Below are 25,824 nucleotides of genomic sequence, written 5' to 3'. Positions count from 1 at the left end.
TCGACATTCTATTTGTCCCTCCAGTATCTAAACATAGTACTTGACACCTTTGGTGCACTCAGAAAATGTTTGATGAGTGAATAAGTATGTGGGAGACCACACTGACTGGAGCAGAAGGGGTTTTTCGGGGAGTGGTAGAAAATTCACTGACATTCCTACCATTAGTAGTTGAAGCTCTGGGCTTTGGACCAGTTTGTCTGGGCACCAATCCCAGTTATTCCACTTTTAACTGGGGAATCTGTGCAAATTATTTACTCTCTGAGCCTTAGTTTCCACATCTATAAAATGGGGCTACTGAGAACTCCTGTCTCATAGGGTTTTAGTGAGATTTAAATGCATTAACTAATGTAAAGTGCTTAAAAGAGCTCCTGGCACATAGTAGGCACTAAAATGTTAGCTGTTATGTTATCATTATTGCTCTTATTTCTGAGCAATACTCTGGTTTTGAAAAGATACTTTCATAATATAGTTGATCCTCATTATTTGTGGAGTCCGTGGTTGCACACTTGCCCACTAGCTAAAATGTACTGGCAGCCCCCAAATCAACACTCTCAGGGTTTTCATGTCCATTTGAAGATATGCACAAAGTGGTGAGAAATTTGATTCACTCGACGTGCATGTTCCCAACTGAGGGGGAACCAGATGACGCTCTGCCCTCTTGTTTCAGCCTATACTGTAAACAAGTGTCCTTCTTGCAGTCTATTTAGTGCCCCATTTCTCATCTTTTTGTGCCTTGTGTTGGTGACTTTGCTGTTCAATATGTCCCCCATGTGTAGTGCTGCAATGCTGCCTGGTGTTCCTCAGGGCAAGAGGCTGTGACGTGCCTTTACAAAGAAAGTATGCATGTTCGACAAGCTTCTTTCAGACACGAGTTACAGTGCTGTTGGTGTGAGTTCAATGTTAATATATCAACTATATATTAAATAAGGTGACTTTAAAGAGAAACACAGAGAACAAGGTTATGTATTGATCAGTTGAAGAAAATGTGACTAAGGCTTGCAGGAACCTAACACTGCATTTCCCGTAGGAGCAGTGGGTCATATTCACTGATTCAGTGTTCACAGTGACTTTATAGAATGTCATACTGTGCATAATTAGAACTGCCTGTATCTTATGTAATCCTCACATACTCCTTTATAGTAGGTAGGGTAGGGAACAGGGTGTCCATATTTTGCTATTAAAGTAAGGCTATTACAGACCTTATGAACCAAGTAGAGAATTTAAAATGTCTTGTGCTCAGCATAAGAGACATGATTTTTTTTTTTTTGGTGAGGAAGATCAGACCTGAACTAACATCTATTGCCAATCCTCCTCTTTTTGCTGAGGAAGACTGGCCCTGGGCTAACATCTGTGCCTATCTTCCTCCATTTTATATGGGACGCCACCACAGCATGGCCTGACAAGCGGTGCATCGGTGCGTGCCTGGGATCCGAACCTGGGCTACCAGCAGCAGAGCGTGAGCACTTAACTGGTACACCACGGGGCTGGCCCCTAGCCATGAGTTTTTGAGCAAGGAAGATCTATGATGAACTCATGTTTAAGGAACAATTACCTGACAAGAGAATGCGGTATTGAGAGGAAGAGGGAGAAGTGAGTCGGAAATGAGGACCAGCTGTGAAACTCTCCAAGCATTCTCATTGCTATGTGAGGAGATTCAAAGCTAAGGTGCTGATGTGATAAAGGAAAAGTAACAGCCATAGGATGAAATAATGGGTTTTGTAATCATATATAGGGTACAAATCAGGCTGTGGTTCTCAAAGTGAGGTCCCTGGACCAGCAGCATCAGCAGCACCTGGGAACTGGGTAGAAATTCAAATTCTCTGGTGCTGCTGCAGACCTGCTGAACTGGAAACTCTGTGGTGGGGCCTGGCCATCTGGGTTTCAACAAGGCCCCCAGGTGCTTCTGGTGCTTCTGGTGCTCATCAAGTTTAAGAGCCAATGAATTAGAAAAATGATTCCAACACATCACCATGTCCAGGTAAGCTGCAAGGCAGGGAGGTGGTATTTGTTTGGAGGATAAGATGCATTTTAAATTTTAGGAAAAAGTAGTCAGCATCTGTTTCATCGTAAGGTTTCCAGAGATGCCATCTTAGCTCTCTACTTGTGAAGCTCTTTTTTCTACAATATGTTCTCCTTTAGAGAGCCCTTGGTAAGTTATTTACCACTTACCACATGTTCTGAGAATCCCTTCTTCCTTGAAATCCCCTTTCAGACTTGAATACTTACTTTATTTTTGTGCACAATCTCCTCTATTTAAAATCTGGATTTCTCTTCCTATAGGATCATGTATGGCACATGCAACCTTACTGTCAATTTGGAATGCCATTGGTTTGTTCCAAAACCTTAGGAAGTTTTAGAATTTAGAACCTGATGAATAGAGAATGTATAAGGTTTTGTGTAGGACTCATATTTTTCATATGTCTAGAGATATTATCAACTTGCCAGTAATGTGGCCTTAGATTTAGCAGAACTTGAAAATATGAATATAGTACAAAATGACTTATATAACTCATACTAACATTTACAAAATAAATGATCAGAATGTTAACTTACCAATAAGCACTTTCCATAGTCTAGGCTCTGAACGTATCTTGCTTACATAATAAACATGATAAAGTTTCAAAGATGAGCCAATTAACTTTTGAGCAAAAGCTTGACTTGAGTGTATCTTGGCTTCCTTTTTGACAGTTGTAGCCTTAATGTTACATTAACCTTTTCCTTTTCTGGGAATCAGATGATCTTGTATTTGGTGAACATTTTAATTTTTAATGGCCACTTGTATTTTGTGATATGCACGTCTTCAAACAGTCTATAAGAACTAACCATTACCACCCACATATAAGATTATACAGGAATGGAGGCATTTTGGCTGACTTGTATTTAATTGTTCAGCCAAAGCAGATGGCAGACTCTACCACATACAATGATTTAAGGGTTTGAAGCAGTATTTTTAAATACAAATAATCTCAAAATTGATAATATAGACAATATATTACTTACTGTGTTAACTAACCAAAACAGTTAAATTTGCTATCTTTCCTCCATTTTTTAAGGATGCACCCATTATATAGATTCTGTACAAAATTGCAAGGATCACTTTTTCCATTTTCAAAATTTATTTATTTTAATTTTTAATAGTGATAACCTTAGTGTTGGGTAAATTGCTGCACAATTACTGGAAATGCTGAAAGTCTTTTGGAAAAGTGTAGATGTCTAAAGATAATGAAAAGTACATTTCTCCAATGTCAAGTCCTTTGAGCTTCTGTCTAGTTGTACTCTGAAGAGATGGAAGATTAAGTACCAGCACAGGACACAAGGGAACAGGCTGCCAACTTGAGGGCTTCCCACGGACCACAGAGTGCCTGGCAGACTCTTGGAGATTAAATCTGGGCTTTGTCCATGGGTGGGCCCTGAGAGGAGGATTTTGCTTAAATGACCAGAGAATAGACAACCTTTTTTCTTGATAATAAGTAATATTTATCATGTAAATTTCTTTATAAATCTCTGAATAAAATAAAAAAAACGTAGCCCGTATAGCAATCAACTCTTACTGACAAGTCCCACAGCCTTCTCTAGAGAGCTCAACAGAAAATGTCTCCACTGACTGTGAATTGCTCTTCTCTGAAAGCCAGCCAGCCCTTCACTGATAGCCCTGGATAAGGAAGGTCAGATACAATTCTTTGAAGATGTTTAGCTGAATTCAGAACCAAAAATCCTACCTCCAGTTGGCTCCTTTGTGAGAATGGATGGCCGGCCTTATTTCACAGGCGGGGCAGTTGAGGTTTCAGATGAGCTTAATTGCTCTCTTCTCCAAGTATGGAAAAGGAGGCTTAGAGATGAGATTTTGCAGGTAAAGATAGGGTCATAGAGGGTAATAAATATTTCAGCAAATTGGTTTTTTGTTCTTTATAGTAGAAATAATTTAAGAAGCAGATAGTCTCTTTCTCCAACTTCTCTTCCCTTTTCTCTATTTGTAATATCGCTGTAAAAATTCTCTCTATAAAAATTTCAGTATTTTTTCTTTGCAGTCTGTTTATTATCATCTTTATGAATTCTTTGACTTCACCACCTTCTTGGCACCACAACGCTAACCACTGACATATTATTATAGATTCAGTTTTGCAATTTCATCCTCTTATCTCTATTTCCTATGCCATTTCTTAGTTTTAGTTCATTTTTTTAAATTTTTTGTTTATTGCAGTAACATTGGTTTATAACAGTCTATAAATTTCAGGTGTACATCATTATATTTTTATTTCTGCATAGATTGCATCATGTTCACCACCCAAATACTAATTACAACCCATCACCACACACATGTGCCAAATTATCCCTGTCGCCCTCCTCTCTCCCCCCTTCCCAACTGTTAGTTTTAGTTCTTATTGTATCTTATGCTTCAAAACCTTTGAAGCTTACAGAGTATATCAGTTCCTTATTTTCTCAACTTTTTATTATCTAAGTGTCCTCAACTATCACTTTTTTTAAAAAAGAAGTGAAATACATAACAGAACAATACACTGTAATAAATTGACCACTTATAAAATTAAGTTCAACCTGAAATCCCTCCCCACTTAACAGAGACAATCTTTTATAATTCACCATGATTTAGTTCAGGGAGGATCAGTTTATCAAAGATTTTTGGATGCTTTAAACCACATGAGATAAGTACAGTGTAAAGTAAAATGGTTAATCTTGCAGAATTTGTAGAATTTCTTGATAGGGGCCGGCCCTGTGGCTTGGTGGTTAAGTGCACGCGCTGCAATGCTGGCGGCCCGGGCTCGGATCCCGGGTGCGCATCGAGGCACCACTTCTCCGTCCATCATGAGGCCGAGTCCCACATGCCGCAACTAGAAGGATGTGCAGCTATGACATACAACTATCTGCTGGGGCTTTGGGGGGAAAAAATAAAATAAATAAAATTAAAAAAAAAAAAAAAAAAGAATTTCTTGATGGTTAAGAAAGTTGATGGTGGAGAGCCTGAATCATATGAAAAGTAGTTGATTAATTAGCACCTGACAGAGTTTGTTAATTTGGTAAACACATATATGTTGAAAAGATAAGTTAGCATAACAGAGTATTGTCAGATGCCACTGGGAAAATTCATAATGTTCTCAAATACTACAAAAAATGACCATTTTTTAATAAAAGATGTCATACATAATGGCATCATATACCTCTGTCAGAAAATTTGCAATGAAGAAAATTAACACTTGAGTCATTTTAATTCTAAAAATTTGTTTATGCTTACTATTAGGTTAAAAAAATTTTCTAGAAATAAAGTGATAAGTGATATACTTGCTTAATTTTTAATTTTTCTAGGAAAAAACATTTTCACATTTTAAAAAAATATTTATTTTTATTTATTTTATGCTGAATTTATTCCTGGGCCCAAAGACTTTTTTTTAGTTAACAAACCCAATTCTTTTCAAACACTTTCCAAAAGTTGAAGAGGAGAGAATACTTCTAAAGTCATCCTATGGGGTTAGCACTACCCTGATATCAAAGCCAAATTGATTAAAAGAAAAGAAAACTAGAGGTCAATATCTTTGATGAAGAGTGATACAAAAATCCTCAACACAATAATAACAAACCAAATTAAGCAGCATATTAAAAGGATTATGCATCATTTTTCTAAAATAATTTTATTTATTTACTTAATTTTTCCACCCAAAGCCCCAGTAGATAGTTGTATGTCATAGCTGCACATTCTTCTAGTTGCTGTATGTGAGACGTGGCCTCAGCATGGCCGGGGAAGCGGTGCGTCGGTGCGCGCCCGGGATCCAAACCCAGGCCGCCAGCACTGGAGCACGTGCACTTAACCGCTAAGCCATGGAGCCGGCCCATTTTAAGTGGGATTTATTCCTGGAATTCAACATGTTTCAATATATGAAAATGAATCAATGTAATAAACCACATTATCAGGATGAAGGAAAAAAACACATGATCATCTCAATGGATGCAGAAAAAGTGATTGACAAAAGTAAACATGCTTTGATGTTAAAAACACCAAAAAACAATCATAGTAAAAGGAAACTACTTCAACATAATAAAAGTCATATATAGAAATCCACAGAGAACAATGTATTCAAGTGTGAAAGAGTGAAAGTATTTCCTCTAAGATCAGGAACAAGGCAAGAAGATCCACTTTCACCACTTCTATTCAACATGGTATTAGAAGATCTAGCCAAAGCAATTAGGCAAGAAAAAGAAAGAAATAGCATCAAAATTGGAAAGGAAGAAATAACATTGTATTTTTTCACACATAATATCTTATATGTTGAAACCCTTAAAAATTCCACAAAGAAATTCTTAGAACTAATAAATTCTGCAGAGTAGTGGGACACAAAATAAATATGCAAAAATTAGTTGTTCTTCTATACATTAATAATAAGTAACCTGAAAAAGAAATTTAAAAACTTTACATTTTTATTTACAGTAGCATCAAAAAGAGTAAAATACTTAAGAACCAACTTACTCAAGGAGCTAAAAATTCCGATGATGCTTTTTGCAAAAATAGAAAAATATATCCTAAAATTCATATGAACTCTCAAGGGACCCTGAATAGCCAAAACAATCTAGAAAAAGAAGAACAAAGTTAGAGAACTCACACTTTCTGATTTCAAAACATACTACAAAGTAAACAAAACAGTGCGGTACTGGCATAAATACACACAATATACTAATGAAATAGCATAGAAAGCCCTGAAATAAACCTTTGCATATATGGTCAATTGAATTTTGACAAGGGTGCAAAGACCATTCATTGAAGAAAGGATAAGTTTTTCTAAATATGGTGCTGGGAAAACTGGATACCCGCATGCAAAAGAATGAGGTTGGACTCTTACCCTATACCACATACAAAAATTAACTCAAAATGGATCAAAGATCTAAATGGTAGAGTTGAAGCTATAAAATCTTTAGAAGAAAACATAGGGTAAAAGCTGCATGTCATTGGGTCCAAAAGACATTGCCAACAATGATTTCTTTCATCTGACACCAAAGCCATAAGCAACAAGAACAACAAAATAACAAATTGGACTTCATCAAAATGCAAAAGTTTTCTGTATCACAAGATACTATCAACAGAGTAAAAAGGTCACCCACAGAACAGTTGAAAATATTTGCAAATCACATATCTGATAAGGGATTAATAGCTAGAATATATAAAGAACTCCTACAACCCAACAATTAAAAAAAACACAATTTAAAAATGCAAAAAGGACTTGAATAGACATTTCTCCAAAGAAGATATAAAATGACCAGTACACACATGAAAAGATGCTCAACATCACTAAGTATCAGGAAAATGCAAAATAAAACCACAATGAGATACCTCTTCACACCCATTAGGATAGTTACTATCACAAAATCAGAAAATAACAAGGATTGGCAAGGATGTTGAGAAATTGGAACGCTTGTGCTCTGATGGTGAGAACATAAAACCGTAGAAAACAGTATGACAGTTCCTTCAAAAATTAAAAATAGAATTACCATATGATCTAGCAATTCCACTTATGGGTTCTGAAATAATAGAAAATATATTTATTGGTCTCTTCCTCCAATTCCTGGCACCGAGCTACTAAAACCCTTGTACTTTCCTAAATGATAAGGACACTAGGAGTATCTCTTGTTCTAATATTTGTCTTTGACTCCATCCCTGACACAGAGCTCCTAAAACACTTGTAATTTCCTAAGTGATAAGAACACTAGGAGAATCATTTGTTCTATTGAGGCAACTCTGGGTGGGCTCCTGGATGGCTCCTGGATGGGGGCTGGTAACCAGAAAGACCAAGCCCTGATTAAAAGGTTGAAATTTTTAGCCCTACCCCTTATCCATCACAGAGGGGAGAGGGGCTAGAAACTGAGTTAATAATTGATCATGCCTATGTGAGGGAGCCTTCATAAAAATCCCAATAGAAGGAAGTTCATAGAGCTTCCAGGTTGGCCATGACAGGGAGTGCTTGGAGAGTGGTGAACCTGGAGATGGCATGAATGTTCTGTGCCCCTTCTCACATATCTTTCCCTATGCACCACTTCCATCAGGCTGTTCTTGAGTTATATCCTTTTATAATAAACTGGTGATCTAGTAAATGTTTCTCTGAGTTTTGTGGGCCACTCTAGCAGATTAATCAAGCCCAAGGAGGAGGTTGTGGGAACCTCTGGTTTATAGGTAGTCAGTCAGAAGTACAGGTAACAACCTGGGCTTGTAACTGGCACCTGAAGTTGAGGTGAGGTTGGGGTGGGTGTGCAGTCTTATAGGACTGAGCCCTCAACTTGTGGAATCAGATGTATCTCTGGGTTGACAGCATCAAATTGAGTTGAATTATCTGATGACCAGCTGGCATTCCAAGAATTGCTTGTTGGAGGTGTGAAGAACTCTCCCACATGTGAAAAAATGAATCTCAGAACACCATTTATGGGTATACACCTAAAAGAATTGAAGAGAGAGGTAGAAAGACATATGTACACTCGTGTTGTTAACAGCATTATTCAAAATAACCAAAAGCTGGAAGCAAGCCAGGTATCCATCAATAGATGAATTGACAAAAAAAAAATATGGTGTATACAGACAGTGGAATACGATTCACCCTTAAAAAGGAAGGAATTTTGACACATGGTATGACATGGATGAACCTTGAGGACTTTATGTTAAGTGAAATAAAGCCAGCCACAAAAGGAAAAATATTGTGATTCCACTCATATAAAGTACTTAGAGTAGTCAAATTTATAGGAACAGAAAGGAGACTGGTGCAAGAGGGAAGGACAACAGGGAGTTGTTGCATAATGGGCACAGAGTTTCAGTGCAAGGTGAAAATATTTCTGTGGATGGTTAGAGGTTATGGTTACATAATAATGTGAATGTACTGAATGTCACTGAACTGCACACTTAAAAATGGTTAAAATGGTCAATTTTATGTTATGAATATTTTATGACCATTAAAACTATTATTTTCAACAAATGAACAAACACTAGCTACATGCAACAACATCGATGAATATCACAACGATAATGCTGCATAAAAGAAATTATATTCAAAAAGCTATATATTTTATAATTCCATTTGTATAAAATCCAAAAAAGAAACAAAACTGAGATCTGTCTTCCAGTAATGGTTGAGTAGCTTGTTGAACTAACACTCTCACAGATAACAATGATAAAATCTGCATAAAATATTATATATATTTATATAGAACCATGTATCTATATGTAATACCGATACAATAAATGTGTATACGTGTGTATGTATAAATCTCTTCCAAAAGCAAGCAGAACTGAGAGGGAGTCTTCCCTTGAATGATGAGAATTGCACCAGGAGATATTTGCAAGCCTGAGTCTTTTTCCTCAAAGCATTCCAAAATCTGTACGTGACCCAGACAGGGGAAAAACTACAGTCTTACTTGTAATGTTAGAGGATGTATTTTGGGGCTGGAAGAGTAGCTGGAAAGTTAGGGGATAAATTCTGGAAGGGAGGGAACCGTAAAGAGGAAACATCTCAAAATATGTGTGTAACTCTCCCGCACATAGACATCAAATTTGCAGATCTTTGAACAACACACATGCAGGGTAGGCCCCAGAGGGCCTAGTGTAAAAACAGCAGTTGGAAGATGAAAGAACTGAATGAGTATTTCAGCTATGCCCACTGTAAAGGAGAGAAGATTGGAATTTCAGTCCAGCCAAGTTAACTCCCTGCTAGAAAAATAACAACACTTTTCAAAGGAATACAATAGCATCCAGAGTCTCTATAATTATGACTCACGGTTTCCAGTACACAATTTAAAAAATCATGAGATTTGAAGAAATAAGAAAATGTAATCCATATATGACCCAGAGCAGGCACTAGAAACTATCCCAAACGTGTTGCAATTAGCAGACAAGGAAAAGAAATCAGCGATTATAAAGATGATCATGGTGGTAAAGAAAAATATTCTCATAATGAATGAACAGATGTTGAAACTCAGTAGAGAAATGGAAATTACAAAAAAGAACCAAATAAGAAGATGAAATAAAAAAATACTTTTGAGTTTACCAGTAGATTAGAAATAATAGAAGAAACATGAAGATAGAGCAATAGAAATTATCCAGTCTGAAGAAAAGAATGTAAAAATTTTGAAGGAAAATGAAGAGAGCCTTACCTGTGAGATGATTGAGTCCCCAACAGAGAGGGGAGAGACAGAAAAATTAAATCAGGCAGAAAGGCAAATCAACAAGTAATAGCATAAAACTTCCAAAATTTGGTGGAAAATCTAAAATTTTAGATCGAAGAAAGTCAGCAACCTCACAAAATAAAATACAAAATAAAACCATACATAGGCACATGATAGTCAAGCTGCTAAAATCCAAAGATAAAAAGAAGAACTTGAAAGCAGTCAAGGAAATACTGGGGAAGACATTACATACAGGGAGAAATAATGTGAATGATGAATGATATATTATCAAAAACCAAAGAGACAAATCAACAACAAAATGACATCTTTCAAGTGCAGAAAGAAAACCCAAAAGTCAACACAGGATTCTATATTTAGCAGAACTCACTTTCAAAAAGGAAGCAGAAGCCACAATAAGATACCTGGCACCTATTAGTTGGCTAAAATAAAAAATAAAATTGCAAATACCAATAAAATTGCAAATACCAATAAAATTGCAAATACCAAGTGCTGGTGAGGACTAGAAACAACTAGAACTGGGAATGTAACATGATAGTTGCATTCGGAAAACAGTTTAGCAGGTTCTTATAAAGTTAAACCTACACTTATTATGTGACTCAGATATCCCACTCCTAGGGATTTACTGAAGCAAATTGAAAACTAGTGTTTAAACAAAAATCTTTGTGTGAATACTGACAGCCATTTTATTCATAATTGTCAAAAGCTGGAAATAAACTAAATGTCCTTCATCAGGTGAATGGAGAAAGAAACTGTGGTGCACTGGGACATTAGAATACTACTTGGCAGTAAAAAGGATAAACTCTTGATTCACACAACAAGATGGATGAATCTTGGATGCATTTCTCTAAGTGAAGGAGGCCAGATTCAAAAGGCTATGTACTATGATTCCATTTACATGACTTTCTAGAAAAGTCAGCATTAAAGGGATGGAAAATGATCAGTGGTTGCCAAGGGATGGAGTGGAGGAAGGGGTTGACTACAAAGAGACAGTATGAAAGAATTTTGGGGGTGAAAAAAACAGCTCGGTATGGTACTGTGGAGGTGGATACACGACCATAAATTTGTCAAAACCCGTAAAACTGTACATCACAAAGAGAGAATTTTACTCTGCAAATTTTACAAATCAATCAGGATGCTGAGGAACTCAGATGGAATGCAGTGACAAATTAATCTCACTGTATTACAAGTATGTGACATAACCACGCTGAAGGGCTGGGGATGGAAGGTCCTAACCTAAGTAACTTTGGAAGACAGTGTTTTGATGGGATACTGTAGAATTAATGTACTGGACACAAACACTGTACTCTAGGTGGTAAATTTGTTTTCATAAGGATATGGATTAGTAATTCTGAAACTAGTTGACACATTAGTAAATATTGCAAATATTTGGAGTTAAGTTTCTCACTGTTGGTAAAAGAAGTGACGAATAAACAAAAGGAAAAGGCTAGAATAAATTCTGTGGTGCTGGATTGGAGTTGGAAGTATCAGTATGAATCCATGTCTCTTTTAATATATCTATCCAAATAGAAAGATAGATTGATAGATAGATTGAAAGATCTATAGATAGATGTGTATACCTGATTTTATATTCATACATACATTTCCAAGCTCTGCTGAGACAGTCTAGAAGCAATGACACTCTAGTATCAATGAGCATACCTAGCTCCCTGATCTTGGTTTCTTAATATAATTCTCCAATAAAAAGAACCAGGTTTTCTTGGAGAAATGGCTGATTCTAAGGCCGGAGATGGAAAATACAAGGTGAGCCTGGAGCATCTTGTAGTGCCAGAAAGTAAGAAAGTGCTTTAAAAAAACACAGAAAATGATGAGATGTGTCAAAAGGAATCAATCTGAAAGACATCCCAGTGGCTCAAGCTAGAAAGCTGTGAGCAACAAAATAAATAACAGTAGCATTGGATTATTACCCAGAGAATAAAATAAATATCCATGAGTCTATACTGATATAAAAAAGATTAAATAAGAAAGGAAGAAAGAAAGAAAAAAGGGGAAAAAAAGAATGAGAGAAAGAGAGAAAAAAAGGAAGAAGGAAGGGGGGGGAATCTTCCTCACAGAATTCCAAATAATAAATGCGGCTGGATAGCATGAAATAGAAAATCGCCACTAGAACGCAACAGTAATAATTACTGTAGGCAAGACTGACTGATGAATGCAAAAACTGTGGATGAAACTTAAAGAAGAAACAGTACCTTTGCAGAGCCTCAAAGCATCTCCCTCCATATACTTAACTTTTTTCTCTTAAATTCTTTAAAAGACTTATGACTATTTAAAGCAAAAATTATAACACAGTATTGTGGGATTTATAACATGGGTAGATGTAAATTTTATGACAACAATAGCACAAAGGACAGACAGAGGTAAATGCAACTGTTCTGTAGCAAGACCTCCATATTTTACATTGAATAAACTGGTGCACTATTAAGTCCAGGTAGACTGTGATATGTTAAAGATGCATATTGTAATCTGGACCAACCACTAAAAACTGCAAAGGTGTGTCACTTAAATGCTAATAAAGGAATTAAACAGCATACAAAAAGCGTTTATACAAGAATTTTCGCAGGAGATGACCTGCACATCCCCAGGAGGAAGATGAGCCCACTGCGGGGCATCTGCAGAGCAGAATGCCTTCAGCTGTGCCTACGAGCAAACGCTGACACACACATGCTGTGTGAGCCTCACCAACCTCGTGCCGAGGGAGGCAAGGTAGACAGAAAACAATACACGTGGGATGATTTCAGCCAAGATGAACCTATGGTGAAAAAAACAGAACAGTGGTTGCTTCAGGGGGTACGAAAAAATTGCCTGGGAAGGAACAGGAAGGAGTTGTCTGGGGTTGATGGAAATATCCTATTCTTAAAGGGGTGAAGGTTATATGGGCATGTTTATTTGCCAAAACTCTACTGTTCTTATTTCTGCCTTTCAGTGTGCATACGTCTTACCCCACCCCCACACACAAAAGACTAAAAGAATAATAAAGTGAGGTGGGAATGAGATGGAGTGTGGATGAAACAAAAATGGCAGATGATTAGTAGTTGTTGAAGCTGGGTGATGGGCCTACTATGCTATTTTGTTTATTTTGTATATTGTTTAAATTGTTCTGTAATAAAACACTTGTGTAAGAAGACAAACTTGATATACAGTGTTCACTGGTAAGATACTGGTTATCACTGGGGAGGAAGGAGGGAGAAAAGGATTGTTGGGGCCTGAGTGAAGCTGGTGCTAGTTCTTAGTCACACAAGTGTGTTCACTTTGTAATAATTCTTTGAGGTTTACATAGATGATTTCTGCATATATTTCTGTACATGTTATACATCAATAAACATTTTAAATCCTGCATATATGTACAAAGATACTAACTCATTATCTCAGACTAACAGCAGTGTTTTGTTTTAAAGTGGAACACGTTTACTCATGACACCATTAGATGGATTATCATACTCCCAAGTATCTATTAATGCCCTCACCCTTGTGCGGCACCGTGGGTCTTTCCATTTTTGCCTCAACTTGGCAAGTGGCATGGCTTTGAGTTTTTATGATGCAATCATTTTCCAGCAAGGCCCACCCCCACGAAGATACTCACCAAGGCCTCAACACCTAGCACAGTGCCGTGTTCACAGCATGAACTCAAGACTTGTGGGACTGGGTTGAATGAGGAAGAAAATGAGGAGCAATGATGTTCATAACTTATGTCTAGGTGCCATAACGTGACTTAGGAAATTGGTAGGGTTTTTCAATAGATTTGCTATGACTTCTAATTTTTCCTATTTAAAAAATGGGAAATAGGATCTCAGAGTTCTTTCTCAGAGAAAGTCTGACATTTCAGGCACAGGTTACTGACAATTATTAATGGCATATGACTTTCCCACCTCATCTTAGTGTTAAGTTTTTAATTCCTTACCTTGGAAATGACCTAACTTTGCTTCTTCCAAATCTTGTAGTAATACTGAAGCTCCAGAAAGTCTGGCCACGGATATTCTTCTGTTGTGCGTCCTCCCTGCAAAGAAGTGGAGCTGTGCATCCACCAGTCTGAGAAGTGTGTGGTGCTGTAGTATTTGGAGTCAATCAGAGAAGCTAAATGGAAAAATGACTTCAGAGAGTTATCACCATAACCCCCCACAGCAAAAACTTATTTTGCTTCATTATTTTGTGATTCTGAGGGTATATTTAAAAAGGGATATTAAAACTGGTTCCCAGGAGCCAGCCCTATACTAGACCAGAAATTGCATATTACATTCCTCGACGAACTTGCCTAACATTGTGGGAAGGACGAACAGGAAGTTTCAGTGCTGTTGCCTGTGTCAATGAGGTCAAGAGGTCCAGACTGGGATAAGGAAGTCCAGTGAACAAGCCTGTGTGCAGCCTCAGAGAAGGGGCGTGCGTGTGGGCCCCTGAAGTGGCTTAGGGGTCACTTACCAGTGCACGTGGTTTTCATGTCTGTATAATGCAGGAATGGGGCTGCCCACTGTGATGTTTTCTCCTTTTAATGACATGGCTCAGGGCAGTCCTCCTAAGACGCCTGACCAATGTATGGGGCCTTCAGGTGGGTGGGGTCCAAAGGGAGGGTCCCTGCAGCGACCCTGACCACAGGGTCCAGAGGGAGGATCATGGCAGCCTAGAAGGATGGAGGGGATGGTAGGACAGGTGGCCTTGAAAAGGCAAATTCCAGGATCCCAGGCACCTGGTATTTCCATTTGAGATATGGAAGCAGAAGGCCGGGGCCCAGGGGCAGAGGAACAAGGTGGGAGTTGGGGCCCCTAGCTGTGCATGTTGGGAGCTTTTGTCTCTTAACCGCCCCGGCCGGCAGCCTGCATGGCTGCAGGACTACAACTCAAAGGATACTCTGGGCACGGGATGGTGCCTAGCCCTGGGGGGAGGAGCAGGGCGGTGTGAGCTTGGCCGAGGGCCAAACCGCCGTTGACTTAGGACTCTGGTCCTACACCTGCTCTGTGTGGACTGAGTTCCAGAGGGATGTGATGGGATGCGAGGGACCACGGTGTTACGAAGGTGTGGCGGCTGCATGGGCAGCTGCGGGCCTGCAGCGTGCAACTACTTTTGTCCAAAATTGAAGCCGCACTCGCGCCTCTTCCCCACCGCCTCCCTCCGTTGCTTGATTCCTCCTCCTACCTGCATGCCTGTGGGTCTTTCCACAGCCTCCTACCTAGTCCAGGGCCAGGTGCTTCTCTAAACTGCTTATGGGAACTGGTTTGACATCCCAGAAACTTTCCACTTTGCCTGCTGCCCTCTGCCTTCTCCAGCCAAAGTACCATCATTTCATCAGCTTTTGGGAGACATTCGCCCTTGTGGCCCCTCTTGCAAGCACAACTTAAGAGCTTTGCAGGGTGGTAACATAGGCTGTTGCTTGCCTTTTTTGCAGATGTGGAAGTTGAGGTATCTGTGAGGTTAATCATTGGTTTCCCCGGGATCCGCAAGAGCGGAGGATAAAAACCCAATTCCCAGGCAAGTATCTAGTAGGCCGTTTTCACCAACCCATTCCAGTGCAGAGGCCTCTGAAACAGCAACCTTAAGATTAGAATAGCTTAAGCATTTTGCCCTTTAGGTTGATCACCTAATCTCAGCTCAGGCCTGAGTGGCCGACCAGTCTCTTAGGGACATGGGTGGCAACTCAGATCCCTCAGGAAGAGAACGGTGGTCCAGCTTTGGGAGACGGATGTTCAAGGTACAGAGCACTTGGGCAGCATTTGAAACCCATCAGCTTTAAAATCTCTGCTTTGGATTCCGGCAAGGTTCCCAGATAAACATGCCTAGGGATAGTCAGATGTATGGTATTCTTTAAAAATTGACTAGAGTAGTGAAAAGAACAAAGCATAAAATATCCTGCTTATTTGCAAAAGATAAAATGCAAGCAAGACCTGCCTGTTAATTTTTTTCTGGTCATTCTCTTGCCTGTACCGTACACTTGAATGCAGAAACAAAAAACTTGAATTGCCAAATTCTCTTTTCCTGAGATTAGTAAATTAAGTTAAAAGTCTTATTGAAACCTGTGGAGGAATGGTTAGCAGCTTTCATGATTTATGTCATCCCTAAAAATCTTGGCTTCGATCTACATGAAGAAAAGTCCTTGTTTATATTACACATCCCGATAGGTTATCTTTCCGATTCCTCAATGTGGGATATTATCAAAGCAAGTGAAAAACCTGGTCACGGAAACTGGACCCTGTCACTTTGTCAAGAATTTGCTTCTTTATGAATTAATGACACATGAATTCTTTAACATTTTTGTAGAGAAAGGATGAGAAACTGTAGTGTCTCTGAATGTGACAAGACAGGGAATTCTCATTAGACCACATCCTTGAGTTCTTCTCTCGTGTTCAATAGGCCCAGGTGATAGTCCGTGTAGTCAGGTGCAGCGCCGCCACCCCAGTCCCCAGTGTTCCATACTACTCTGGCCTGTGCCCTCTTCAGGGTGTTCTGATGACACTCGTCCACAAAGGTTGGAAAAAGACATTGTAACATGACGATATTCATCATCTTGAAACCGGGATTAATGGAGAGGAAAGTCTCAGGGTCTGTGTGCTCCGATGCACTGCTGTTGGGGTGTGGCCGCAGTGACCACTGTGCTCCCAGCAGTCCCCACAATGGCTGCCTCAGACGTTTGATCTCCTGGCGCAACCACAGCAGCTGTTGACAGAGCTGGGCGCTTGTGCTTCAGTGTCTTCCGTCAGATTTTGTGGCTCTGACCCTCTTCTGCTCGGCCCCTTCACATTCCTATCTGTTGCATTGGTTGCTTTGTAGTTGTCTCCTAGGAGCCACCGTATGTAACTGTATTTCATTGTCTTTAGGGACCCACGATCTCTAAACGAGTCACTACACAACACCCACTTATCCTGGTGTAGCCTGTGTTCCCCGTCTCCAGTGGAGCTGTGAAGAGCCCTGCTTACTTGGAGCTCCTCTCATTCTCATGCTGCTGGGGCTGTTACGAAGCTGGGCCTCTTGTCTTTGGTCTCATTAACATTATTCTTTTCATCGATTATTTTGAAGTCGGATATGGCTTTGTTAATAATGTGGACACTGGCTGTCACAGTCAGTTTTATGTATCTTCCCCAACAGCTCTGTGAAGCAGGCCTGTGATCCCCATTTTACAGAGGGGGACACTGAGGCTCAGAGAGGTCGAGTAGCTTCGTTCACTTCACACAGTTTCTTGGTACATTCTGAGCCTCCACCTGGATCTCCGCCTCTCAGGTGTGTGCACTTAGCTGGTGTTCCACTTTGTCCCTCTCTGCCAGGATTCCCAAAGTCACACGCCCCATCCTGAGTCCATTGTCTGATTGTTGGCAGTCACCCTGCACAAACAGGCCCTGGGTGGGGAGTGGACTAGCATGGCGTGGTCGTCCGGCCTACACTGGGCAGGTTCTAGGCTCATGGCGAGAGCTGGAGCAGTGGAAGATACTGACCATCACTCGCCCGGAAGGTATCTTATGTAGAAATACTCCACTGACTTTCTGCAGGTGTCATGTCTTTTTGTCTTCATTGCTCCTCTGGGCTTTCTCCTACAGTCCATGCTGTGCAGTAACATAGAGAACAGAGACTGGTGAACATCATACTGTTGCCCTGCACCAAACGGTCACATCACTCATTTTTCTAATTATGAAAGAATTACATACTTTGTAAAAAAAGTCAAATTACACAGATCTATGTAGAGTAAAGTGAAACCTTCCACTTCCATCCCCTTCCCTGCAAACTCACTCCCCTACTCAGAAGGAACTATTGTTAAGAGGTTGCAGCTTATTCTTCTGGACATTTCCAATGAATTTATAAATACACATATAGTTTTTTTAACATAAATTACATAACCACATCGTTTTGCAATTTGCTGTTTCCCAAAACATATATCATAGACATCTCTCCTTATCAGTGCCCGTCACTCTAACTTAGCTTTTTAGAAGTTTTGGAGCTACTCCAAAGAACAGGAATACCACGATCTGTTTATTTCTTCTTTGATAGAGATGGGGTTATTTCCAGTTTCACTATTATACATAATGCTGCAGTAAGAACCTTGTATGGAATTTATTACACTGCTATTCAACTGCTCAATTTGCTTTGTTCCCTTTTAGTCAGAGACTATGATATATTTGTAGCAATTTTATGGGAATTATTTTATAGGGAAATTAATTTTATCTCAATAAATACATTTATGGGGAAACTGGACTTCAAGGTCTACCATCTCAGTATTCTGGAGAAAAATCATGAAACTTAGAAGGTATTATGCTTGCTGCATCACATTCTAACAAGTCACGTTAACAATTTAAAGTTGAATGTTTGGGCTGGCCCGGTGGCACAAGAGGTTAATTTCGCGGGCTCCGCTGCGGCGGCCCAGGGTTCGCGGCGGTCCGAGGTTCGCAGGTTCGGATGCCGGGCACTCACCGACGCACTGCTTGTCAAGCCATGTTGTGGCGGCGTCCCATATAAAGTGGAGGAAGATGGGCATGGATGTTAGCCCACGGCCATTCTTCCTCAGCAAAAAGAGGAGGATTGTCATATGTTAGCTCAGGGCAGATCTTCCTCACAAAACAAAAATAAAAAGCAAAATAAATAAAGTTGAATGTTTGTATAGCCTCTACAGTCTTTGTTCAGAAGAAGGATGACTTTTTCTTGTCTTGAAAACTTCTGACTCCAGGGGCTCTCAGTTGGGCTTCAGAGAGGATAAGATGTTGGTGTTGTATCTGTTTCTCTTCAGCTGTAGGCTGCATAATCTAAAGATCATAGAATTGAACATGGTCCAATCGATATATACGATTTGGGTCAAAAATTCAAAGTAATGAACCCAAGATTGGAATCTATAACTTTGGTTCTTAATGAAGAATTTCCTTTGATATCCTCAAGTCTCTGTGATTACTAGTAAAAACTCACCTATGGATGAAGAGATGTGGTTCTGCTGGCAATGTCTGGCTTGAACATCCATAGTTAAGGCTGCCACATCCCTAGGTAGATTAGACTTGACCTCTCTACGACCTATGCCATTGTTCTTTGACCTGGGAAAAATAAGAATTTAAAAAAACTGTTGTTACTAGCACTGAATGCTAGAAATGCCCATTAAAGTGTGAGTTTGATTTGGTAAACCAAAGGGAGTATAAGCAGAACAAAGTCTTTAATATCTATGAAATTTCAAAAAGTTCTAATTTTTTTAAATGTAACTCTATTTTTGCAACAATGCAAAATGTATATATACGAATGAAATATCCCTCTGTCCATTTCTTAAGTTGTTTCCATTGATTTGATGGATTTATCCTCTAATCAGGATTCCAAGTGTGAAAGAACATCTTGGTCTTTCAAAGAAAAGAAGCCATTGATATTTGATTTTCTTTTAGCTCGGCATCCTACAGGTTTGAGGAATAAATTATCATGTAATGATACAATGATTCTGAAATCTAATTGTTAATTAGAGGGGTGTAAGGGATGATTGAATGGTGGTTCATCCTCATGGTCAGGGGTATTGTACACAAGGACGTGTAAACACGATTCAGGAAGCTGCTTCAGCTCCGTGACATCCCTGAGAACCACAGTGCAGGAGGATATAGGGGCATAGCCATCTGCCTCGATCTCCTGGGTTACATGTAGATCCAGAGGTCTTGACAGTGGCTTCAGAGCAGCTAACTTTTGTCTATTTCTCCCCTTCCTTCTCTCCAGCTTATCTCAAACAGTCCTGACTATCATGTTTTAAAGTAAGACCAATTATAGTTATTTACATGAGCTGCTTTTTCATTATTGCAGAGTAATAATCAGTGATACCATTAAATATAATTAATCTACCTAATTAAATTTGTTGTACCTTTTAATTGATTAGAACACTAATGTTAGTTCAGAGTTTGATATGCACCAAGTGCGTTAATCTGTTTACAACTGCCATGTGCCTCACTCCACTTAGAAGTGTATCTTTGGCCCATCACAAGATTTTAATGACTCAAGTCATCATAAGCTAAGATAATGCACGGTCTTTTTGATGACCGGGAGGCACATGGGTCCATTTTGGAAATAATCCCATCTGTCTTTGCACGCCATGGGAAGTTTATGGTCAATAGGTCTCCAGGTGGCTTGCACAAGCCCTAGGTCTGTAATAGCTTTGTACCTCTCCTTCTACTTGGGGTAGAAATAAAAGAGATCAGAGAGACTTATTAAAGTTTTGGTTGCATGAAGTCTTCTATGAAGACCATCCATGCATATTGTTCTGTATAGCTCTCTGTTCCTAAGACTACTAGTTATTTTAAGGGCTTGTCAGGAACTGTGAAAGGTTTGATGTTTTATCTTACCTGCAAACCAATAAGTTAGCCTACAATGGTCTTGCAGATGCTGGCAAAAGTCACGAGTCCCATGCGTCAGAGACAAAGGACTTAATGACACAACAATAGCAGTGGCCAGAGTATCAGCATTTGCACCGGTTCACTAAATCTCACTTCCTACAGGGTGATACACAGTGGGCCAGGTGACATGCAGAGGGTTGCAAGGTCTCAGAGCCTAAGTAACTCAAATCTTTGATAACGGGCAAGATGTCTGCTAACCTTTGCCCTGGGGGGGTGTTATTTTTATTATACTGGGCAGTAAGCAATCCTGCCCTTTGCTCCAGAGGAGGCCACTATTTCTATCTTCCAAGGCTGACAGCTCTACACACATCCTTGAAAAGACAGCCTTGTTTTACTGGCTTTCAAAGATAAGCTTGAATGAGACTTGATCATCATTCAGTTCTTCTGTTTCCTTTATTGGGATTGTGCAAATATGCTCTTTTCTCTGTAAAGTTCACTAACTTTATTCATACATAAGAGATGCTTTTCTTTTTATTTATTAAGTTGAAATTTTCTTATTAGAGAAAGTGATGAAACTATTATGGGTTGGATGTGAAAGTATGTTTTTCCAGGAAAAATGTGAAAGTAGATCGGTGCTCGCAGAACTTTGCCACAAGGAGCTGATAGCAACTTAAATGATTTTAATTTGAATACTGTTTTGTACAACTTTCTTCCATCTTACATTATCCTCTCTGCTTCCTGTAATTCTTATATGGGAATGGGGCAGTTTCAGGGATTCACTGAACTCATATACAGTATTCAAATGGTTTTGTCTGTTGTGTTTTTTTAATTGAGATAAAGTTGACATACAACATTAAATTAGTTTCAGCGGTATGACATAATGATTCAATGTTTGTATATATGTTGAAATGATCACCACAATAAGTCCAGTTAACATCCGTCCCCGTATAGAGTTACAAATTTTTTCTCTTGTGATGAGGACATGGCATATTTCAAGGTGCAGAAGAATCAACGATGATGTCATACATTTCCATATACAGTTTGATGAATTTGGACATAAGCATACACCCTTGAGGCTGTCACCACCATCAAGGCCACAAACATATCCATCATCTCCCAAAGTTTTCTCTCACCTCCTTTATTACTATTATTCTTTGGCAAGAACTCTTAATATCTACTCTATTAACAAATGTAACGCAAGCAATACAGTCTTGTTAGCTGTAGGCACTATGCCTTATCCTAGATTTCCAGAACTTATTTACCTTCATAACTGAAACTTTGTATCTTTGAACATCAGCTCCCCATTTCTCCATCTCCCCAGCCCCTGGCAACCACCATTCTAACCTCTGCTTGTGTGAGTTTGACTATTCTAGATTCCACAAATAAGGAAATATTTGCCTTTCTCTGTCTGCCTTATTTCACTTAGCACAATGTCTTCTAGGTGCATTCATGTTGTCAAAAATAGCAGCAATTCCTTCTTTTTTCAATGTTGACGAATATTCCATTTCTTTATCCATTCGTCCATCAGTGACGTTTAGGTTACTTCCACATCTTGGCTATTGTGAATTTGCTGCAATGAACATTAGAGGGCAGGTATCTCTTTGAGACCCTGATTTCAATTCCTGTGGGTGTATACCAGATGTGGGATTGCTGGATCATAGGCTAGTTTTCATTTTTGGAGGAACCTCCATACAGTTTTCCATAATGGCTGTATTAGTTTACATTCCCACGAGGTCTCCTTTTCTCTCCACATCCTCACCAACATTTGTCATCTTTAGTTTTTTTGATAATCGCCATCATAACAGGTGTGAAATGATAGCTCATTGTGGTTTTGATGTCCATTCCCTGATTTGTGATGCTGAACACCTTTTCATACACCTGTTGGCCACCTGTATGTCTTCACTGGAAAAATTTTACTCTGGTCCCTTGCCCATTCTTTAAATTGATTTGTCTTTTTGTTTTTGAGCCAAAAAAAAAAAAAAGAGAACAAAATTTCCAGGCATTATGGGTGCTTCCCAGTTGATGCAGATGGCTTTGTATTTACAGTGGTACAAAAAGATCATGTTTCATGCTTTTTCTTCAGCTTGTCATAAGACCAGCAGGAGCTATGGCATGGCAGATAATCGGGATCTTCTTGGTTTGGAGATTTACAAAATAAATGAGTAGTAAGGAATTTTTTATTTTTCCAAGGAAATTATTTTGATCATAGTCCATGGAATCCAGGATTGATAGGTGTAGGAGAAAATTAAGGTGAGAATCGTTGATCTGGCATTACTACTGCTCTTGAGGGACAGGTATCTACTGTATGAATGTTTGAATAAAAATATTAAAGATCAGGAATTTGTGGTGGGTGAATATGTTTTCTGAATTATTTACTTTTGAACATAACCATTTGGATTATGTGAACATCTGGGATATGGGAGTAAGTTGCTAACAGGGGGTGGTTGATAATGTCACTATTGATTTAACCTCTATGAACACGAAGTGGTCAATGGATTAAGCAAATGAGTAGACAGAAAACACAGAAATGGTAAGATTTGGGATTTAGTAAAGGACTGGGGGCCGACTGTCCTGAAAGGGAGTGCCAGGACTTGTGCAGTTGAGAGTGACAAGGAAAAGAAGAGAATAGAATCACACTCAAACAAGGAGGGCGTGTTAACAGGATGGAGGGGGGAAATGATCTGGAGGAGCCTTGAGCTTGACCTTGAGCTTTCTGTTCTTGATGCAAATGTGCCTGATGACATCCCAGGACACAGGTCAGATCTATCCCCAGAGGATAGAGGGAGGGTGGAAGTACAAAACAGCCAGGATAATTGTCCTAAAAAGGCAGGCCTCCTTTATCATTTGACCCAGTTTCATGATTTGTTTTTATAGGGTAAGAGGAAAAGAAGGATGATAAGTCACGTCTTCACAGAAGAAGCAGCGTAACTGTGGGAACCAGTCCAAACCAAAGCCAGGTTTAAGCATTTCCATTCTTTTGAGGATGTCCAGTGACATATTCAAGAGGCCAGTTACTAGAATCCCATCCCATCCTGGCAATGACTGGTCTCTGAGAGGACAACTTGGACCAGCCCCACCAGATCTGCTGGCCCGAGAGACCGCAAGGACTCCAGGCCTGCAGCAGTGTAGGACAACTTGTATGTCCTTTCAATCTTGCCAAAACGTTGCAAAAACTTGCACCTAGTCACACAGGTGAATCCCTGCCAGGTGTGCTCGCAGGTGGTCTGCATTCCAGGTCCCTAGATTGGCACATTCCTTGGTCACCTGCTGATGCTGCATCTGCTGATGGGTGATAATCTCGAGGTGGGTGCACCTGAGGACCAGGCATTGAGAACCAGGATCCTGAGCCTTGGGATGTGGGAGCCCCTGAACTGAGCTCTGAGCTCTCAGCACTTGGCACATCTCTCCTGAGAGCCTCACAGCCGCCTTTGGGAGCTGGGGCATCAGGCACATCTTAGGGATGAGTGAACAGAGTTTCCACCTGAGACACCCATTCCGGTTCCCCAGGCTGGGGAAGCTCAGAGCTGCCTGACGGCACAGCTGCGTGAGGTTTTATCTGAGCTGGACTCAGCCTCTCTCTCCCATGCTGCCCGTGGAGGGAGAGAGGATTCGGGCCCCTCCAAGTCAGGCAGCACATAAGTGGCTGAGCAGTCCCCTCTGCCTGAGGCCTCAGCCTCCAAGTCTGTCATCAGAGAGGGTTGTGCTGCCAGGTCCCTTAGCCTCTCCCCCGTGTCCTCCTTCTCTGGATCCCAGAGCCAGGCCTAGGTCCAAGTCCTGTTTTCTCTGCATGCCCGACCCCATCTGGGGACCTGGCAGTAGTGCAACTTGAGAAGGGGTGGGCCTAGGGGGCTAGTCAGGCTAGGGGGCTCTGTCTGATGGACTCTGGCTCTGTGCCTTCCAGGGGAATGAGATCAACCTGAGAAGAGGACTGAAGTGAACAGCTGCCGCACCCCCTTCAGGGGAGGGGAAGGAGGAGGAATTCAGAGACCCTCTGGGCAGAACAGTCCCTGGCTCCACCCCCTGTATCTTACATTGAGTGGAAGAGTTTGATAACAGAGAAGTGGGAGACCCATCCAGTTGGCAGGTGGGTTGAGGGGAGGATGGCATCAAGGAAAAAGTCCTGGAGGAGGCGCTGCTTATTCCCATTCTGAGAACAGGTAAAACCTGGTAGGAACTGGAGGGAAGGAGGGTTCCCAGAACTGGTCCTTGCCCCACCCCTAACACCCGACAAGGCCCATGCAGCATCCCTCACCCAGGCCCTAACTGCAGCCTCTCCTTCCCTCTGGTCCCAGGAATACATAGTCATGAGGGAGATCTTGCTGCTCCAGGTGGCCACAAAGAATTACAACGTAGAGCCCGAGGAGCGATTTGGGGTCTGGCTCCAGGACATGGAGCTGCTCAACGAGAATGCTAGGTGAGGCCGGGCAGGAGTTGGGTGAGGGCCGGGGTGGACTCTCCCTGTTGGTCAGTCCAGAGATCCTGTCTCCATGGCCCCCCACTCAGCTCCAGGCCTTATTGCATGGCTACCTCTGGGACACTCAGACTCCAGCTGCTGGGCAGGCAGTGGGGGACACCTGAGGTGTGGTTTCTCTTAGGTTCACAGGAGCTTCTCTGTCCTGGAGCTACAGCCTGTCCTGCCAGCTGGACCCCCAGACCTAGTTGGCCAGCAGAATACTCAAGGCCAAGAAGAACCCGCCATCAACAAGTTCAGGGGTGAGTGAGTGTCTGGGTCGGGGTGACTGACTCATCGGGGTTCAGTAAGGCCTCGGGCTAAACATGGTCTTGGATAGTCGAACAGCTGGCAATGGGATCCCAGCTGCACTACTGAGCAGTCCTGTGACTGGAGTGACTCTCTTCAGCTTCCTGAGACTCTGTTTCCTCCTCTGTGAAATAGGTGATACTAAATGATCGCTCGCGTGGCAGGGACAAATGGGATACTGGTGGCTGACAGCACTGAGCACACGGTCTGAAGCACCCAGCGCAGTGGGGACAGGGTGGGGGCCATGATTTTTCCAGGCCACCAAGGTAACCCGACTCTTCTACTCAGTCCCCAGGCCCCAACACTGAGCCCCGTACCAGCGGCTGATCACAGCCCCATTCTCAGCAGCGGGGACACAGCTGGGAGGTTTTCCATGCACTGGGCCAGCTCCTCCCACCTGGCGGGAAGGGGAGCATTGTAAGCTGATTCCTGTGACCCATGACACCCAAGAGAGAGGGGACACACCCACCTTAGCTCCCTGACATCTCTACCCCAGCAACTAAGCACCCAGTGGGGAGGCACAGAAGTTATTTGTTGTAAACAATAAATGCCATATTTGAATATTATATTAAAGTCCTGTTCCCTTTACAGCCTGGGAGTTGTGGTGTCCTTCTCTCGCTTTCT

General features: G+C 40.9%; 1 long non-coding RNA gene across 1 annotated transcript; it reads left to right on the top strand.

The window, feature by feature from the left end:
- The first annotated feature begins 24,747 nt into the window (after positions 1-24,747).
- On the top strand, positions 24,748-25,627 carry LOC147911431 (uncharacterized). Its single transcript, XR_015551207.1, has 3 exons — positions 24,748-24,855; positions 25,037-25,154; positions 25,489-25,627. It is a non-coding gene; the product is annotated as an uncharacterized LOC147911431 (long non-coding RNA).
- The last annotated feature ends 197 nt before the right edge of the window (positions 25,628-25,824 follow it).

Source organism: Ceratotherium simum, unplaced genomic scaffold, assembly GCF_057802395.1.
Source record: "Ceratotherium simum simum isolate JZ-2026a unplaced genomic scaffold, ASM5780239v1 HiC_scaffold_43, whole genome shotgun sequence".
Taxonomy (NCBI): domain Eukaryota; kingdom Metazoa; phylum Chordata; class Mammalia; order Perissodactyla; family Rhinocerotidae; genus Ceratotherium; species Ceratotherium simum.
The sequence above is the reverse complement of the archived record's forward strand: the minus strand, read 5'-3'. Positions and strand labels throughout refer to the sequence as shown.